This window comes from Chrysemys picta, chromosome 8 (assembly GCF_011386835.1).
Source record: "Chrysemys picta bellii isolate R12L10 chromosome 8, ASM1138683v2, whole genome shotgun sequence".
In the NCBI taxonomy this organism is placed as follows: Eukaryota; Metazoa; Chordata; order Testudines; family Emydidae; genus Chrysemys; species Chrysemys picta.
Window position 1 is genome coordinate 85,557,435 of NC_088798.1, and position 15,268 is coordinate 85,572,702.

Genomic DNA, 15,268 nt, shown 5'->3' on the forward strand with positions numbered 1-15,268 from the left:
ATAAGGCAGGAGAACAGCTATGTGACAAGGGGTAAAGGCACTCTGGTATGTAAAAGGATTATTGGGTTCCTGCCTATTGCATAACTGATATAGGTGGGATTATGAAAGGAGAGGGGAAGCTGGTACAATGGAAGCTTTCATAGGGTGAGGGTAGGTCTACACTTATCCAGTAGTTCGGTGGCAAGCAAATTGAACTTCTGGGTTCGACTTATCGCGTCTTGTCTGGACGAGATAAATCGAACCCGGAGGTGCTCGCCATCGACGGCGGTACTCCAGCTCGGCAAGAGGAGTACGCAAATTCGACGGGGGAGCCTGCCTGCCGCATCTGGACCGAGGTAAGTTCGAACTAAGGTACTTCGAACTTCAGCTACGTTATTCACGTAGCTGAAGTTGTGTACCTTAGTGCGAATTGGGGGGTTAGTGTAGACCTGCCCTAAGGCTGCCCTCCTCTCAACTTGCCACAGCTGGAAAGGCCTCAGGTGGTTATTGTCCAGTAGCTTGAGTTGATTTAGGATATGAAAGAAAGAAATGGGAAGTTACCTCTAGCTGGGACTTCTATTTCTCTTTCCCAAGTTGGTGAGTCTACAGGCTGCATTTGGCATGATTTGTATCCCTAGGAGCATTGGAAGATTATTATTTGCAGGAAGAACACAAGGGAGCAAAGCTCCTTGTACCCGCTCCCCTTCCCAGTCCAATTTACCCACACAAGGGCTGCCAGAGCCAATAAGACAAAATAATTGTAGGGAAAGTTTTGCCTGAATACACTGGGTGGGTGCTCAGACCCTCAGGAGCAGGCCCTAATACTTAAATTTCACTAACAAAAAATAAAAGAAGAAGAACAGGAGCAGAGAGCTATAGAGCTACAGCTCAACAGGGGCATAAAGCATAGAGCTATAGCTGCCTATACTCAACTATAATACTTTTTCTACCTTGGAAAGGTTCCTGATTTGAATAATATCTCAGAAATTAAATGTCTGGATTCATTATATTTAAAGGAAAACTATTTTAACCAAATATGAAGGGGAATGAGAAATCTGTTATGATTTGACTCTCTTGTATCAAAGCCCACAGTACAGCTTGTGTCAAAAGTGCAGGTTATGTAATTTTATGTACAGTGCAAGGAAACAGAAGAGAAGGAGAGATAATAAGAATTAATCTTAGGACTTGACTTGAATCTGACAAGGGAATTAATTTGCTGGAAATCTGTAAGAAAGAATAGAGCTTGCCAAACATTTAATTTAAATAAAATGAAGAAAGACTGAAGTGAAAGCTCTAAAGCAGACATTACTACAGGACTTGCTGATTTAATTGTGTATGTAACCAGAATTAATGCTAACAAGTCATACTGGCCCTTTGGTACAGGCAAAGTGAGCTATGTAGTTATGGGGGAGAGACAGATGTGAGCAGACCCTCAAGATGGTCTTGGTCTCTGGGGTGGTAGAGTTGCATAGACATATCTGTTTTCACAAGAATCTATTTTCCTAATAAGAAAATTAAAGAACTTGCTCCTCTATTGTCCTTAATTCGATTAGCCCCCCTCATTGAGCTTTTATTTGTAATAGGATAGCACCTCAAGGTCTCAACAAAACTCTGTTTCCCTGTGTGCTAAGCCCAGTAGAGAGAGAGATAGCAAGAGGTTCCCTGCCCCAAGGAATGTACAGTGTAAATAAACAAGATAGAAAACAAAGGAAGAAAATAAATATTATTTTCATTTTACAGAAGGGAACTGAGGCACAGGTCACAGGATGTCTGTGGCAGAGCTAGGACTTTCTCCTCAGTTATCTCCCTGTCTTGTCCTTTTTCCTTGAATCCTCTATTCTCTGTTATCCATTCAGGACTTAATTTCTTCTCCCCTTCTATTTTTGCTGACCACTACTAGGTGTGTTAGAGACAGGGGTGCTGATATGTCAAATGCAGCTTTCATGACCAGGGTAACAATAAATAACTGGCTACCTCTGTTAGGTGACAGCCCATACATATACAGCTGGACCAGCTACTACAAACCATCCCAGTACAGTAACTGTTCAACTCTTTCAGGGTTGTGTTCAACATGTGAATTTACCAAAGTCTAAACTCCAACTCAACAAAAAGTGGTTAGTATTAGGTATTAGCATTCTATGATTTGAAATACATGGGTGTGATTCTTATTTCACACAACTGATTTTAATGATGTTACAGCTGAATTACCTTAGTGTAAGATCAAAACTGTGTGCAAGGATTCAAGAAAGACACAAAACGTCCTTTTGAAAAATAATTGTCAAGGATAAGTGCCTTACAGGTTGACTTGTACCATGGGTGTATTATAAGATGCATCACTTTTCACTTTGCCTTCTCTAATTGTCTCGCCTGTCTTTTTAGAAAATGTAGGTTAGAACTGAAACAGCTGTTCAGGTTCAGAATTTTAAAATTCCTGACAGGAAGCCTTTTGACAAATAAATACAAATGCTTTATTACACTGTGAAGGGAACATATATGATGTATTGCATGATATGTTTCATTGAGGTCTTGAGTTACAAAATTCTTGTCATGATTATCACTTTGCATAGGGGAATCTGTTGACACTTAGTGCTAATGTCTTGCATCTAGTAACCCACAGCTTTGCTTCTTGTATGAATAACTATGAGTTAAGGGTAGATGAATATTTGCTCTTTTAAGCCAGAGGAGCTGTGTTTCTTCTCCCCAGAAGATGTATATTCCAGGCTTACTCATGTGGCTTCTACAGGGGTGCACTCCACTGCTGTTTCAGAGACATGCATTAGATGTCTTACGTACCTGGAAACACTCAAACATACAATTTAGTCAGCTAGGCCCAATTCAAGCCCTGATTTTCAGATCCAAGCACCCACAGCTCCAAACAAAGTCAATGGGAGCTTCAGGTGTTCAGCACCTCTGAAAATTATTCCAAAGATATCTCTGATTTGATTAGGGTGACCAGATGTCCCAATTTTATAGGGACAGTCCCGATTTTTGGGTCTTTTTCTTATATAGGCTGCTATTATCCCCCCACCCCCTGTCCTGATTTTTCACATTTGCTGTCTGGTCACTCTAGATTTGATTCCCCAAAAACTGACACCTAGAATTGGAGTCCACTTTTGCAAATGTTGACCTTAAGTTAATGTCTAGTTTTTAAGCAGGTAGTATCAAAAAGGACAAGAACTCTCTCTATGTTCCAAGTATTTTTATCCTTATTAGGCAGAGCTATTTTAGGTATATCCATCTTACTGTGCCAAGCAGAAGATTTATGCATTAAAATAGCTAAGTATGTAATAAAGAATTTCAGTTTTAAAAGCATTGTCCATCATCTATGATTCTTTTCTCTCTCCCTCTCTCTCTCTGTCTTCCACTCCCTTATCAGGTGCTTGATAAATCCTTGTGCTGCTAATAGTGTAAAATCTCCCAAATCCATCCTTTTCTCTCTTACCTGCTGCTAAAATTCTCCTCCAAGCCTTGATTTTCTCTTGCCATGAGCACTGTAAATTCCTCTTTTGTAGCTGATCCTATCTGCTGTGTCTTCTCTTCAATCTATCCAAAATGGCACAGTTAAAGCCCTCTACTGGTGCCATTGTGCTGACCATGTCACCCTTTCCTTCTGGAATCCCATCAGATCCTTTCACTGGCTTCCTGCCTCTTACTGCATCAAATAATTTATTGTCACAGCCCAACGTAATCTTGACCTCACCTGTATTTAATCTCTCCACTCATTTCCTCCTATTCTTCTCTACTTCTTCTAATGCTTTCTTCTTTGTGTCCTTTTACTAGTCCAAGCTAGTCTTTGGGCCTGCAAAGCACACAACTTCTGATCTACTTGATCTGGGATAACAAACAGCAGGGGTCTATCTCTGAAGCAAGAAACTAGGGGGCACTAAAGCTCCACATCCAGCATCCAAAAATGCTAAGACTGGCTTTGGCTTCTTTGCCATTTTCTGCTTTGTGCTTGTTTTCTTTCACACTGCCTCTGACAATTGGAACAGCCTCCTGCTTCTAGTTTAAGTGCCTGTCTATTCTCTTTTAAGTTCCTCCTTAACACCACTCATTTCTGTGCTGTTTTTCTCCAGATTGCCTCTGTGGCATAAATATTCAAAAGGCTGCCCTGTGTTTAAGATGCATAACTCTGTATAACTGCAGAAGGTTATTTAGCTTGTGAAAATAAGAAAATACCATTTGGCTTTTCCAGTCAGAAAGAACATATGACAGATGGAGAGAGACAGTAATTGGTGGGGCTGTTTAATACTAAATGATGTGGCATGAAATAAATATCCTCTGCTCTGGATCAAAAGCTTTTTAAACAGAGGGTGTGTGCCATATTATGTGGCTGTTTCTGAACAAAATCCTAAATCAGGAGAAACTCATCTGGATTTGGGTTCAGCTGTAAACATAAAACACAGACCAGGTTCGCTGAAAGGTTCGAGAGTTTGCAGCTAACCTGGGCTGATTTTTCAGGTAAAACTCAAGCCATTTATTGTTTTGAGTAGAAAACATGATGAGAGAAGAAATGTCTATGGGAATACAGACCTTATATACATTTTAATTATTTTTCTTTTTAAAATGGGTTTCATCTTGGTAAGTTTTAAATTAGCTTTTCTCTGTCAACATGAAGAACCCAAAAGAGAGAAACTTTTTGAGTTTTAACTAAGTTCCTAAATAGAAAGATGACTGTAAATTGTTGTTTGTGAGCTAAACAACAACATTGGGCATAAGATGTCCATGTTTATTTTTAATTTTGGTGGTGGATGAATGTTGAGTTGCTGGTTTTTGCATCTCCAAGGCTAATCACTTTGGGAAGAGGAAGTCATCACATCAACAACCAGACCACTCCAGCCTTTGTCCTGGCCTCATGCACCTGAAGAAGAATTGCTAGCAAGAAGTTCTGTGCCAGCAATGTCATCTGGCTCCTTGATTGCAGTTCCAGCTCCTATTCCACAGGAGTCTAGAAAATTGAGAGCTGAAAAGTTTGAAACCCCCCTCTAACCTTAAGTATCTATTCTTTTCCTTTTTTTTCTGTTTTTGTTTTTATTAGCTGAGAGACAGCCTTTTTATATTCTTTGGGGTATGAGAGTATGGTTGTGTGTATGAACGTCTATAAAGTCCACATTGGGAATGTGCCACACACAGAAAATGATCTAGGTTTTAACTGTTGTCTCATAAAAAAATTAATTAGTGTGTCCCATATCTGTTGGGTAGGGAAGAAAGGGTTTAGACCTTTTGCAACAATTGAAATAAAAGGAAGAAGCTTTATAATTGACATTGGATAATTTGGTTTCAGTATTAAAATATTTTACCAGCTTCCAGTTATAGCTTTGATTGACTTTGGTAAACTTCTTTAGTTGGGATTTATAATCAGATGGACAGCAACCTCCTTAGATCTCTTCTTCAGAATGATAAGAGGTGATTATCTGTTGTATTAACCTAGTGATTTAACCAATCTGATAATTTAATCTAATATTGAGACTATCTTGTTGGTTTGACCTTGATTTGATAGTTGAATTGCTTAATTCTTAGTTTAATTTAGTAGCATTAATAATAGCTAAATATTTTCTTGATTTTATTTTTGTGGAGTAGTTTTAATAAAATGTATAAAGCTGATATTGAGTCACATTTCTTCCAATAAGCAACATGGGTCCAGATCCTTTAGGAACATTGGTGGATATCAGCCATTAACCTAAAAGCCTGACCAACTCCTTACTAATTAGCTTTTGGTTCTCATTGCATCTTAGGGCCCGAATGAACTGGGGATAATTGCGCTAATGTAGCTAGATGTGCTGCAGCAGTGTAAAAAGGGGCTTGTACTGATGCAACTAACCTCAGTTTGAAACCAGTGCAAGGGCGGTGTTGTACATTTGTACAAGTATATCTGCAGAATACAATCAGGCATTTAAGTCTGCAGTCAATTTCTAACTGGAATCAGGCAACTCTTGGTGACTCTGGCAAAGTTTTGCTTTTAGTATTTGGGTTTGTGTGAACCTGAAACTCCAAGTGACTGCGAAGGAATGCAGACACAAAACTGAGAGCAGATTATCAGGAAGAACTGGAAGCCAAAAGTATTGTGTTGAGCACAGCTATGGCTACACCTACAACACATCAAATTTGACTTAGAGAGTTGTGTCTCCAATTTACATTAATAGCAATTAGATGCACAAAATTTGAATGCAGAATAATAGACCCCTAGGAAGGAAAGAGAGCACGTGGAGTGTTCTTAAAGCAACACATCTTTTCTAACAGGATTAAAAAGCTACATAGATTTATTGAAAAATATTTTTAAGAACTGCACCAGGTTTAACTTTAAAAATTTAGGAGCGAAAATCCCTGGATTAGGGGGATAAAATCAGGTTTACCTTCAGGTGGATAAATCTTCCCCTCAAGAAAGAAGGCCAGAAAGAAATTTGCTGTCACAGCCTATCCACAGCACTTTTATCCTCCTCAAAATACCCTCCCCGCATGCACTCCCTTTTCTTTTTCTTGTTAGTAAGTTAGTGGATCTCGGGAACAAGAGAAGATTGAAAGAAGCTGTCAGGAAAGGCAAAGCAGATCAGTACTTTAGACTTCTTACTTTCATGTCTTTTCAAACCTGCTGCAGTAAATAGTTGAGCTGACTGGAGAACAGAAATCCCCTCTGAGAAAAAAATTGGTTTTTGAGTTAATTTTTGTTGTGAACCAGGGCAAAGCATCAAATCCGTGATTTTTTTTTGTAGGAAGGGATTTCAAGAACATTCCATTTCAGGAGAGCCCAAATGGATTTTTTTGCCTTCCCAGATGCTCCCCTGAAAGGCTCTTGTAAATTTTACTTTCCACCTGCAGATGAAATTGACAAGAGCCTTCCAGACCAGCCAGTGGAGAGGCAGAGACATGTGCTGTTCAGCATCTCTGGCCTCAGAGCTTGGAGGGGAGGGGAGGAAGCGTAGTGCTCTGGCTCTCTGTTTCTTGCTAAGCAGTCCAGCTCTCTGATTCCAGCCCTAGGAGGGAAGCGGAGAGGCTGAGGGCAGTCAGCCTTGCCTGCCCACCTGGAAGGCTCTTGTCAATTTCACTTTCTGCCACAGCAAGAGTCTCCCAGGCAGGCAGACAGGTACCTGTCATTTTGATTTTCTTGATGGAAAAATAATCCCCCCCCCCCCCAAAAAAAACCCTGAAATTTTCCCGTGGAAAATTTTGAATTTGCAAAAAGGGGGTCAGAAAATAATTGACAGGAAGTTTCCAAGCAATTCTAGTAAATAAGCTTATTTGCCTTCTATGTTTTTCTGGCATAAATACCACACTGAACTAGCTTTTCAGCCAGAGGCTTATAAAGATTTTTTTTTTTTTTAGAAAGGCTATGGGGACTGGTAGGCTAAATGATAATTTCTTGCTATAGCAAACTGCAAAACACAAAAGTGTGATACACATAGGTGACTTCTTCCCATCACCCCATGTTAATCATTTTACACATTCTTTGCACTCTTTGAGCTTGGGTTACTGAGTAAATGATGAGACCTGCTGACTTGCCAACCTCAGGAGATCAAATATCATGAGTCAGATGCCCAAAATGATGACTGGCTCAAAATTCATGAGGTTAAAAATAATTTAATAATATCATGTTTCTTAGTCTGCCTTCTCTACTCCTCTGCCCATGTGTGTGATAATTTCACACTAAATTACAAATTTTAAAAGAAAACTTTTAATGCACACAAAAATGCAAGCCTTTTCTTGGCTGCTCAGATGGAGATTCCACTTACCCTCTCTTCACACCTGAGATAGGGGAACAGCCATCCTTTTCCTAATACTCTCCTGACCCAGTAGCTACACTTTTCTGCCTCCTGTTACTCCAGGACTTTTCTACCTTGGAACCAACAGCACCAATTCTCTAACCCTCCACTCCCTGCCTCCTGCTGCCCGAGGACCCTCTGTCTGCTCTGGGGCCATAGATGAGGCAGGGCTCAGTAGAAGGACAGGTCTATGTCTTTAGCCCTTGTTTATTTTCAAAAAGTGTTTTCTGCCTACTTCTAGCTCTCGAAAGTGATGTGCTGATGAAAGAGGACTATCAATCATAATATCTATCAATGTGTCTAGTACTTTGTGGAATCTAGCCAGTTGTTGGTAGTAGTGCACTGGTAAGATTTAGAAAATTTCTGCTGATGTATTAGATAAGTCAGATCAACTGTATGTGTGGTAATAAAAAGGGTGATGAACTATGGAACTCAAGGAAAATTTCAGCTATGTTTTCAGGGTATCAACTCAGCAAATCTGCTTAGGGTTATGCTATAACAAACTTTAAATGTCAAAATGATCTGCTAATGCATCCAGTGCATTATCTTATTAGTGGAATCAACCAAAAATTCTCCAGTCTTACCTTTATCATTTATTCCCTCGGAAAGAAAGCAATAGGCTTATCCTTGATTATTATTAGTATTGTTTATCTAAGTTGTAGGAGAGCTCAGAAGCTTGAACAGGATCAGGGCCCCATAGGAATGTGGTTTAGTGGTATGGGCTCTGGCCTGGGACTCAGGAGATATGGATCCGCTGACCAGCTGTGTGACTTTGGGCAAGTCTTTGCATCTCTGGTTCACCTACCATCCTTTCTACGCAAAAGAATTAATGGACACAAATCTGACATCAGGAATCAAAATACTCAAAAACCAGTGGGAGAACACTTTAACCTGTCTGGTCATTCAGTGACAGACCTGTGGGTGGCTATATTACAACAGAAAAACTTCAAAAACAGACTCCAACGAGAGACTGCTAAGCTAGAATTGATATGCAAACTAGACACAATCAACTCCGGTTTGAATAAGGACTGGGAATGGCTGAGCCATTACAAACATTGATTCTATCTCCCCTTGTAAGTATGCTCACACTTCTTATCAAACTGTCTGTACTGGGCTATCTTGATTATCACTTCAAAAGTTTTTTTTTCTCTTAATTAATTGGCCTTTCAGAGTTGGTAAGACAACTCCCACCTGTTTATGCTCTCTGTATGTGTGTATATATATCTCCTCAATATATGTTCCATTTTATATGCATCCGAAGAAGTGGGCTGTAGTCCACGAAAGCTTATGCTCTAATAAATTTGTTAGTCTCTAAGGTGCCACAAGTACTCCTGTTCATCCTTTCTATGTCTTATTTATTTAGACTATAAGCGTTTGGGGGCAGGGACGGTCACCGGGGACCTCTGGAGCTCAGTGTATGAGTCTCTACCACATGAGCTAAAAGCCAACTGGCTCTTAGCTAAGGCGGTAGAGCAGACTCATTTTATCTCTCTCTCTCAGTGGTCCTGGTGCCACTACATAGGACAGAACACCACACCCAGGAGGTGTGTGGGTTACACCTGTACAGCACAATGGGGCGTTGATGTTGTTGGGGCCTCTAAGTGCTGCTGCATACAGAAAATAATTGTGATAGATACTGTCCAAACATGAACCCTTCCATGAAAAGCTTACAATCTAGGAAGGCAAGCAACATATGAAGGATGGAAAAAGGGGATACTGTAATGCATGGTAGAGGTGGGGGCCTTGGAACCAGTACAATCAAAGTATAGGCAGACACAATCAAGCTATGTATCTATGTGTATATTTATATACATTTAAAAACATGTATATCAGTGATACTTGGCTGCCGCTCAACATGTCCTATCTTGAACTGGCATCATATCAGTGTCTTGGGGAAAGTGACTGGAAACAATGGAGAGTTCTTCAGAACTTATGGTATAGTACAAATCAGAACATTTACTCCAGGGAACCTTTATATAATTACCAGGTAATTAGAGAAGGACATAGTATAACTCATGTCATGCCATCAGTTTTGGAGGACTCTTCATATGTAATGAGTGAAGTCCAGGGCTTTTTGAAGTCAATGTGAGCTTTGCCATTATGTCATGAAGTTTGAAGGAGAATTCTCCATTGTTTTTAATCACTCTTCTCAAAACACTGATTCCAGTACTTGATGCCAGGCATCATGACAGGAATGGTTGGGAGGCAGCAGGGTATGGCTGATGATTTTTTTTTTAAAGGTACATGTAGAATAAAAGGTAACCAAACATTTTAGAAGGGTTGATTTCAAGGAAAAGGCAGGTTTGGAGTGTTTAGTTTTCTGAGCCAAGTAAATCGCTGCCTATATCATTATTGTTTGTTTTTCTATTACAGGAACCAGAAAGCAATGAACTGTGAACAACAGAGAATAATGGAGAGTTCTGCTTCAAAACTGAGAGCAGGGTATGGCCCTCTAATTATAGCTATTTCTGTTTTTTTAAGAGATTAGTAATAATACTTTGCATTTCTATGGCATTTTTCATTTAAGTATCTCAAGGAACATCATAAGCCTTAATTAATTGAATTCCACAATTCTCCCCTGCTCCCAGGAAATAAGCATTATTTTTTTTCATACAGGCATATGTTAACCTGAGACCTTGCCAAAAGCACACACTGATTCCGAGTCACTGTCTCAGTGGCAGAGGTTAGAGTAGATTTCAGGAGTTCTGTCTACTAGTCCCCTGTTCTTACCAGCAGACAACAGCTCCTCAATCTATCTGTGTTCTTATATGGCAGCTATTAACATAGGAATTTATCCTCAGAATGCTGCGTAGAGTATCCTCTCCACATTAAAGATGGAGAGTTGAGGCACAGAGAGAATAAAGTGCCTGGCATAGAACAGGGCTGGAATCTGAATCCAGAGTTCCTGAGTCCAAGTCCAGTGCTTTAACCCAGTGCTTAATTTGTAATGAAAGAGGTGCTGGGACTCAGACAATATTTTATTTTTATAACTGATGTGGCAAGCCCATAGGTGCCAGGGCTATGGACTGCCAAGTCTAGGGGGGCCCTGGCTCAGCCCTGGCACAAAGTAAGTACTGCTTTAACCACAAGGCCATATTTAGAAATTAGAAATTAGAAATTAATGGAGATATCCCATCTCCTAGAACTGGAAGGGACCTTGAAAGGTCATCGAGTCCAGCCCCCTGCCTTCACTAGCAGGACCAAGTACTGATTTTGCCCCAGATCTCCAAGTGGCCCCCTCAAGGCTTGAACTCACAACCCTTGTTTCCACTTACAATGTTTAACTGGAAATAATATTTAGACCCCAAACTAGAAGTATTTTGTAGGACACTGTCAATACAAGGATATTGTTTTACTAGCTTTAATTGTATTTTTGCTCCCAGTAGCTCTTTGACACTTGAGTATGTTTTTCCTTTCTACTAATTTTGTCCTTTCCTTGCTTAGTAGCTTTGTTTTTTCCCCATGTTTTCAATGGATTTGGAGTAAGCATGATGGGTTTTCTTAACAACAAAAATCTTCAATAATTTCTTGTTACATCTTAGTTTTTCATAGCTGTCTAGTCAATGCTGTTAGTTGAACTCTGAACAGTACCCATTAGTTATCTATGTCAGTAGAAGTAATGATTATTGGGACCTATGTTACAAGGAGGGGAGCAAAGTTACATTAAGGGCCAGATCCTCTGGTTTTACTTGGCTTTTCCACATGGGAAACTTCTACTGGCTTCAAAGAGGATGCCACTGACAATGCATTTCAGATGTTGACGAATAGTTAACCAGTTGCCTTGATCCCCATGTGCACACCAGTCCTGCTCCCATGTAATAGAGCTAAATCCTGAAGTCCTTACTTAGATTTTGCTCAGGCAAAACTCTCACTGACATCAGACAACGGAGACTTGATAAGAGTAAGAAACAGTTAGTGAGAATGCTAGTACCCCAGAAACAGCCTGGATGGGTATTAAACTTTGTCTTTATGCTTATAGCCAGTAAACTTAAACTGATGCACACAGATGGACCTTTGATTCTCTGCAGTGCCCCTTGACGCTCCATGGACTCTGCACAAGCATAAGAATCTGCTGATGTGGATGAGGTTGCAGAATCAGGGCCTAAATATTTTTTTGCATGTGGCTGCCCAGCTGAAGTAAGTACAAGCTATTGTAGCGTATCTGTATAATGTATATTTAGCCTGTTTTATTAAAACATTGAATACAACAAACACTGGCAATGAAAATTACATGCTCTTTATAAACATTTTTATTTTAAACTAGATTTTGTGCTGTGCTGCTGCTGCAGCAGCAGCTACAACATAATCAGCCTGGTAATAAGAGAAGAAAGTCATTTCTTACAATGATCCTAGAGCCCTTTGTTAATGTCAAGGATAATTTGGGCTGACTGATTTGATTGCTGCTCTTTTACTGCAAGAGATCTCAATAAATGAAACTGCTTGCATGGATAATTTAGGCTTATATGATTGCCAGCAAGCTAATGATGCAAACACAGCTGAAATAAAATTTTCATTTTGTACTGATGGTTTAAACACACACACACACACACACACACACACACACACATACACACACACACACACACACACACACACACACACAGAAAAAAAAGCGCTTAAACACCTGCCATATGGACTATGTCAGAACAGTGAAGAGTAATCTGCTGCTCTCAGAGTGGAAAGTGGTTTATGTGCGTCATGAGACACAGTTCAGCCAATCACCTTGTTTGAATAGTAGAACATTACTTTCTATTGTTGTAGTTAACAGGTATATTTAGAGCAGAACGCTACCCTTCAATAGTACTTCCTGTCCCAGTTTTCACACTGCTAAAGGGGCAGCACCTTCAATGTTTTTAAAGTTAGGTATATTTTTAGGTAGAATAATGATATATATACACACTATATATAAATTCTCCATAGATACTTTAAAATAAACCAGGGGTCGGCAACCTCTGGCACGCAGCTCGCCAGGGTAAGCACCCTGGCGGACCGGGCCAGTTTGTTTACTTGCTGCGTCGGTAGGTTCGGCTGATCGCGGCTCCCACTGGCCATGGTTCGTCGTCCCAGGCCAATGGGGGTGGCGGGAAGTGGTGGCCAGCACATCCCTCAGCCCACGCCGCTTCCCGCAGCCCCCATTGGCCTGGGACGGCGAAGCAGTGGGAGCCGCGATCGGCCGAACCTGCCGATGCGGCAGGTAAACAAACTGGCCCAGCCCGCCAGGTGCTTACCCTGGCGAGCCGTGTGCCAGAGGTTGCCGACCCCTGATATAAACACACATCCATGTCTCGCTGCAGATTTGAGTAGATTCATTGAGGAGAACTACTCACATATACATTGCAGTTCTTTTGGTCTCATACAAATTGTTGATGGGATGACAGTGTGATTTGAAGAAACCTTTTCAGTTGCACATATCAATATGTAGCTCATGTACTTCTAAATGGGATTCTGCAACAAAACCAGAGATATGAATCTGTTTCTCAACTACTGTACCTGATTATTTCACAGGCCTTGGGGGAAAAGAAGTCCTATTATACTTGGCTCCTAAAATGCTGTAGAGACAATTCATCATTTGATTCTAGGTCAGCCTGCTCCTTACTTCTCGTCATTTCTTCCTGATTCCTTGTCATTGTTTTTTACAATTTTTTCATGTAAGTCCATCAGAGCTTGCCAACTGTAAGCAAGTTTTCAGATTACTTGGGCTCAAAGCAAAATCTTTTACAGTAAATTGTCTTTTGCCCGATTATTTCAAAAGTTCTGTTGGCGATTAATTTTCTTCTGTTCTTCAGGTGTTTTTGGCTGAAGACTTGCAGCCACATCAGGAAGAGAAATGTATTTAATTGTGAACAGAAACCTTACATCATTAGACACTGGGGGAGGCAGAGGTATATCAATTGGTTGTCTGCATTAAGCCATGAATGATATAATGCTACCTTTAGCTAATTACAGTATTCAGCAAAGAAAATGCTAAACTTCTGAGCTGATCCACAATATTATCCTCACTCTTCTTTACTGTGCTTCATCTTATTTTAATCTTATTATAGTGCTACCAGTTATTGTACTATCCTACAGTGCTGTCTCTCATAATGGACTAAACTCTTCTCTGGCATAACTCCACTGAAGTCTTTAGTGGAGTTACATCAGGAACTAATCTAACCCAGTTCTTCACATAATATAGCGGTATATATTTAAAGGACAGAGAATGAGATTGATTTGTGTGTGTGTGTTTGTATAATATACACATACAGATTGTGCATACACATAATACTTCTTTATTATGTCAAAAGTGGGTCTCTCTGTTTGGGTCTGCCCATTTATGAATGCATATCAGGGTGTAGCATAGATATCCAAAGGGAAAAATCCACATGCTCCATCTAAAATCTATTGCATAAATGGGGACTAGGAGGGATACTTCTCTGAAGGTAAGTTTAATTATCAGCCGTGATAGGGCATTTACTCTAAGTTCCCAGTATCTTTGAGACTTAGAAATAATTCAGAAAATATTGTATATGAGTATACATATATAATTGAAGAACTCAACAGAAATAATATAGATGACTAGAATGTAATCATTACTACAGGTAAATCAAGTAAACAGAATGAATGGGGCTTAAATTAAGATAACATAGGAAATTAGCATGGAACAAAAATTAAATTAGGTAGTTTATCAGTGTAGATATCAGTTTCAGTATGATTAAGGCAAGAAAAGCCAATGGCTCAGTGGCTTAATGCACCTTTCACTGTGGGAATGAAGGGAATCTTGGTTTAAGAGCCATGTGTTTGCAGTAAAATGAAGATCAAGCAGATATTAGTATTATTTTTCCTTATCCCAGGGGATAGTTCTGAAAAGTTTCCCAGACTATTAGGTGTTCATCATGTGGGCGCAAATTGTATCCAAGTATCTTGCCGAGTTCCAGCTATTTCCACCCCCTCCCCTCAGCATTGTAAAGTATATCATATACCTGAATCTAATTTGAGTAATTCATTACAGCAATATTACAACTATAAATGAAACTAATAATCTATCTTGGCGTAACATGTCTATCCTTTGAGGTACATATATTATGCATGAAGCAGCTTAAGTTTGAAGAAGTCCTGAGCATTAAAATTTAAACACTTTGTTCTGAGTTTATAGTATTTTGGTGTCCACCTCTTACAAAGGAACACATTAATTTGGCTGGTGGAAAAATAGTATTAGGATGGAGGTACGTATGAAAGTTGGTCATCCATCTCATCAAAGGCCTTCTACAGGACTTTCTTCTATAGAGAGAGTGAATAGGGTTATATAGGTGGTATCATTCTGCCCGCTGTGTGATGCACAAGAGATTAACAAAAGAAGAAATCCTGCTCCATTTCCCCCAGAATGTTTGGAGGGAAGAAAAGGGGGCCAAGTGGCAGTATTATTCAGTAGTAACAAGTCTGCAGAAACCTCATTCAGGTCTGATCCTTCTCCATTTGCAAATAACAGCAAAACTCTCATTGACTTCACTGGAACAGGATCAGATCCACTATGTGGTCATGGCTCTCCCTGTGTT

The 15,268-nt window shown here is 39.9% G+C and overlaps 1 long non-coding RNA gene across 4 annotated transcripts in view; it reads left to right on the forward strand.

Annotated features, from left to right (window-relative positions):
• LOC122173766 (uncharacterized) overlaps positions 1 to 15,268 on the forward strand; it is an 87,249-nt gene that overhangs the window by 40,032 nt on the left and 31,949 nt on the right. For 2 of the 4 annotated variants that reach the window (XR_006174540.2, XR_006174542.2), the window contains 2 exons: positions 10,110 to 10,178; positions 11,765 to 11,873. This is a non-coding gene — a long non-coding RNA (uncharacterized LOC122173766). Of the gene's footprint in view, positions 1 to 10,109; positions 10,179 to 11,764; positions 11,874 to 13,241; positions 13,316 to 13,522; positions 15,169 to 15,268 lie in introns of those variants that run through there. The other 2 variants (XR_010589865.1, XR_010589866.1) reach the window with 2 other exon arrangements.